The following is a 5,000-nucleotide window of genomic DNA, read 5'->3' on the forward strand; positions in this document are numbered from 1 at the left end:
GACTTGTGAAAATTTCGGTTCGAGACGAGCGAAAGGCGATGCGCGGCGTCCCGGAGTCTATACGGGCCGACGGGACTCGATGAAGTTTCGTTCCGAGTCGACCGAGAGGCGATGCGCGGCGTCCCGGAGTCGATACGGGCCGACGGGACTTGTGAAAATTTCGGTCCGAGTCGACCGAGAGGCGATGCGCGGCGTCCCGGAGTCGATACGGGCCGACGGGACTTGTAAAAATTTCGGTCCGAGTCGACCGAAAGGCGATGCGCGGCGTCCCGGAGTCGATACGGGCCGACGGGACTTGTAAAAATTACGGTCCGAGTCGACCGAAAGGCGATGCGCGGCGTCCCGGAGTCGATACGGGCCGACGGGACTTGTAAAAATTACGGTCCGAGTCGACCGAAAGGCGATGCGCGGCGTCCCGGAGTCGATACGGGCCGACGGGACTTGTAAAAATTACGGTCCGAGTCGACCGAAAGGCGATGCGCGGCGTCCCGGAGTCGATACGGGCCGACGGGACTTGTGAAAATTTCGGTCCGAGTCGACCGAGAGGCGATGCGCGGCGTCCCGGAGTCGATACGGGCCGACGGGACTTGTAAGAATTTCGGTCCGAGTCGACCGAAAGGCGATGCGCGGCGTCCCGGAGTCGATACGGGCCGACGGGACTTGTGAGAATTTCGGTCCGAGTCGACCGAAAGGCGATGCGCGGCGTCCCGGAGTCGATACGGGCCGACGGGACTTGTAAAAATTTCGGTCCGAGTCGACCGAAAGGCGATGCGCGGCGTCCCGGAGTCGATACGGGCCGACGGGGACTTGTAAAAATTACGGTCCGAGTCGACCGAAAAGGCGATGCGCGGCGTCCCCGGAGTCGATACGGGCCGACGGGACTTGTAAAAATTACGGTCCGAGTCGACCGAAAGGCGATGCGCGGCGTCCCGGAGTCGATACGGGCCGACGGGACTTGTAAAAATTTCGGTCCGAGTCGACCGAAAGGCGATGCGCGGCGTCCCGGAGTCGATCCGGGCCGGGAGCCTGTCGGAACATCGTCAAATGAGCCTCGGTTAATTTCGACAAAGTTCCCGGAGTTCAAAATTTTTTCGATAGCCCGCGGAGGTTTCGCCCCGTAAGCCGACCGTGCTACCACCGTACCGGCGCCGACGTCCTAGCGGCCAGGCTCCTACTAGTAAGAGGAGCGAGTCGGTCGGGCCGGTCTCCCGTCGTCCGCCTGCTACGCCGTACCGGTACGTGCTCGAGCACGATACGTACGTCGGCGTAGACCAGGAGCGGGCGTTCGCGGACCGTTCCGTGCCTCGTACCAAAGAAACTACGCGACTCGCGTTGTTTCATCTATCGTCACTGCATTACCGCGGGTCGGTGTCTCAGACCGAATGGCCCTTGACGCGGGTACCAAGAAGTTCGGCTCTCCGTGAAACACGGAAGGCTGAACGCTCCAACGCACGCGTCAACTCGCTTCTTTCCGAGCGTACACTCAAAGACCAGAGACGTTATAACAACGTATCCCAGACGCTTTCAATCTAGCCGACGGGTACGGGAGATCGTTCGAACGCTTATAAGCCGAGTGTCGAGGGTGGCGGCACACGGAACCGGGGCTGCCTGCGTGCAGTCCCGAAACACACAGTAGACGCGCGGCCGACCGGGCTACGAGACCCGGTCGGCGATGGGTGGCGCACGTCCGAGCCGAGTATTTTGTATCGAAGCTCCCTGGTTGATCCTGCCAGTAGTCATATGCTTGTCTCAAAGATTAAGCCATGCATGTCTCAGTGCAAGCCAAATTAAGGTGAAACCGCGAATGGCTCATTAAATCAGTTATGGTTTCTTAGATCGTACACACATTTACTTGGATAACTGTGGTAATTCTAGAGCTAATACATGCAAACAGAGTTCCGACCAGAGATGGAAGGAATGCTTTTATTAGATCAAAACCAATCGGCGGCGGGTACGTCCCGTCCGCCGTTTACCTTGGTGACTCTGAATAACTTTTGGGCTGATCGCACGGTCTCGTACCGGCGACGCTTCTTTCAAATGTCTGCCTTATCAACTGTCGATGGTAGGCTCTGCGCCTACCATGGTTGTAACGGGTAACGGGGAATCAGGGTTCGATTCCGGAGAGGGGAGCCTGAGAAACGGCTACCACATCCAAGGAAGGCAGCAGGCGCGCAAATTACCCACTCCCGGCACGGGGAGGTAGTGACGAAAAATAACGATACGGGACTCATCCGAGGCCCCGTAATCGGAATGAGTACACTTTAAATCCTTTAACGAGGATCCATTGGAGGCAAGTCTGGTGCCAGCAGCCGCGGTAATTCCAGCTCCAATAGCGTATATTAAAGTTGTTGCGGTTAAAAAGTCGTAGTTGAATCTGTGTCCCACGCTGTCGGTTCACCGCTCGCGGTGTCTAACTGGCATGATTGTGGGACGTCCTACCGGTGGGCTTAGCCCTCCGGGGCGGCCCAACTAATATCCCATCGCGGTGCTCTTCACTGAGTGTCGAGGTGGGCCGGTACGTTTACTTTGAACAAATTAGAGTGCTTAAAGCAGGCTATTTTCGCCTGAATACTGTGTGCATGGAATAATGGAATAGGACCTCGGTTCTATTTTGTTGGTTTTCGGAACCCCGAGGTAATGATTAATAGGGACAGATGGGGGCATTCGTATTGCGACGTTAGAGGTGAAATTCTTGGATCGTCGCAAGACGGACAGAAGCGAAAGCATTTGCCAAAAATGTTTTCTTTAATCAAGAACGAAAGTTAGAGGTTCGAAGGCGATCAGATACCGCCCTAGTTCTAACCATAAACGATGCCAGCTAGCGATCCGCCGAAGTTCCTCCGATGACTCGGCGGGCAGCTTCCGGGAAACCAAAGCTTTTGGGTTCCGGGGGAAGTATGGTTGCAAAGCTGAAACTTAAAGGAATTGACGGAAGGGCACCACCAGGAGTGGAGCCTGCGGCTTAATTTGACTCAACACGGGAAACCTCACCAGGCCCGGACACCGGAAGGATTGACAGATTGAGAGCTCTTTCTTGATTCGGTGGGTGGTGGTGCATGGCCGTTCTTAGTTGGTGGAGCGATTTGTCTGGTTAATTCCGATAACGAACGAGACTCTAGCCTGCTAAATAGGCGTACCTTCCGGTATCTCGAAGGGCCCCCGGCCTCGGTCGGGCGGTTTTTACTACCGGCGTACAAATAAATCTTCTTAGAGGGACAGGCGGCTTCTAGCCGCACGAGATTGAGCAATAACAGGTCTGTGATGCCCTTAGATGTTCTGGGGCCGCACGCGCGCTACACTGAAGGAATCAGCGTGTCTTCCCTGGCCGAAAGGCCCGGGTAACCCGCTGAACCTCCTTCGTGCTAGGGATTGGGGCTTGCAATTATTCCCCATGAACGAGGAATTCCCAGTAAGCGCGAGTCATAAGCTCGCGTTGATTACGTCCCTGCCCTTTGTACACACCGCCCGTCGCTACTACCGATTGAATGATTTAGTGAGGTCTTCGGACTGGTACGCGGCAATGTCTCGGCATTGCCGATGTTGCCGGGAAGATGACCAAACTTGATCATTTAGAGGAAGTAAAAGTCGTAACAAGGTTTCCGTAGGTGAACCTGCGGAAGGATCATTAACGTTTCGTACTGCCGAAGCAGCGACTCGTAAGCGCGCGGGGCTGTCTCGCCGCGAGAGCGGCGTGTCACGCCCACGTGTCGCGAACAAAATTACACAAAACTTTGAACGACGTAACGGTCGGGCCCGGTTGCCGCGGCGCGCAACACAATCGTCGTGACAACGAACGCGGTGCTGACGCCGGATCCGATGGGTCCGGCGTTCGCCGCGGTCGCGACGAGCGCAGTCGCCGGCTAAAACCGCCCGACGACCGACTCGCGCCGAGGCGGTCGACCCGTCGCTCCGCGTCCAGCGCGGAGCAGCGGCGGGTCGTTCGCGCCTCCGGCCGACTCGGTGCCGAGAGGGGGACCGCTCCGCGGTCCGCCTCGACTCGTTCGACCCGGTCAGGTCGTACGAGAGAGACGTGCGAAGCTGGTCTCAGCGCTTCTTCGCGGGCAGCCTGTCTGCGCCCGGGTGTCCTCGGTGCAACGCCGTTACACCCCGGACGCAGGCCGCGAACGCGGTAGGCTACGAAGAGAATTTTCGCCCGTACGAGGAAGCTCGCGTCAGCGTCGAGGGCAGCGATGCCCGGGACTCGCTGACGCGGCCCACTGCCGTCCGCCGTCAATCGTTTGCATTGCGAGCCGATCGGGTCCGGCGCCGGTTCATCCCGGCGGAGACGACCCGTGAACTCGAGGCGACGTCGGCTCTTGAACTATCGCACGAACGAAATTTGACGCGCGGCGCGCGTTCCTTCCCGCGCGCAACCGCGCAAGGGCTGACGCACGCGGCGCCGCGCTCACGACCACAGAAAGCCGGTAACAACCGTAATTTTAGCATTTTTAATGCAAAATTCACATATATGATTACCCTGAACGGTGGATCACTTGGCTCGTGGGTCGATGAAGAACGCAGCTAATTGCGCGTCAACTTGTGAACTGCAGGACACATGAACATCGACATTTCGAACGCACATTGCGGTCCACGGATACAATTCCCGGACCACGCCTGGCTGAGGGTCGTTTAACAACGACAGACTGCTCCGTCGGCAACGGTGCTGCGAAAACCCCCCCCCCGGGGGGATTAGCGCTCCGTGCCTTCGCGAGCGAATGACTGGGCGTTCGCAGCCCGTGTCGCGCGCCGGTCGCGCGGCAACGGGTCGCGTCGCCTCAAACGAACACGTATGTCACGGTCACGACGCGTCGCCGCAGATCGCGGGGGGTCGAGCTGTCGCTGCCGTTCGTCACGTTCCGGTGCTAGCGATAGTCGAGAGAACGAACGAATTCGGCACGGCGACACACAGACCGCGCGCGGTCGGTTTGCCGCTCATGTGAACAAGTTCCGTTTCACGTTTCGCCGCGGGGGGCTCTCGAGTCTCCCGTACGGCAAGCGTG

The 5,000-nt window shown here is 58.2% G+C and overlaps 2 non-coding genes across 2 annotated transcripts; both read left to right on the forward strand.

Moving 5' to 3' along the window:
• Positions 1-1,713: 1,713 nt before the first annotated feature.
• Positions 1,714-3,628, forward strand: LOC124187620. Its single transcript, XR_006872112.1, has one exon. It is a non-coding gene; the product is annotated as a small subunit ribosomal RNA (ribosomal RNA).
• Positions 3,629-4,473: 845 nt separating this feature from the next.
• LOC124187617 lies at positions 4,474-4,628 on the forward strand. The gene has a single exon (XR_006872109.1). It is a non-coding gene; the product is annotated as a 5.8S ribosomal RNA (ribosomal RNA).
• The last annotated feature ends 372 nt before the right edge of the window (positions 4,629-5,000 follow it).

This window comes from Neodiprion fabricii, unplaced genomic scaffold, assembly GCF_021155785.1.
Source record: "Neodiprion fabricii isolate iyNeoFabr1 unplaced genomic scaffold, iyNeoFabr1.1 ptg000090l, whole genome shotgun sequence".
Lineage (NCBI taxonomy): Eukaryota > Metazoa > Arthropoda > Insecta > Hymenoptera > Diprionidae > Neodiprion > Neodiprion fabricii.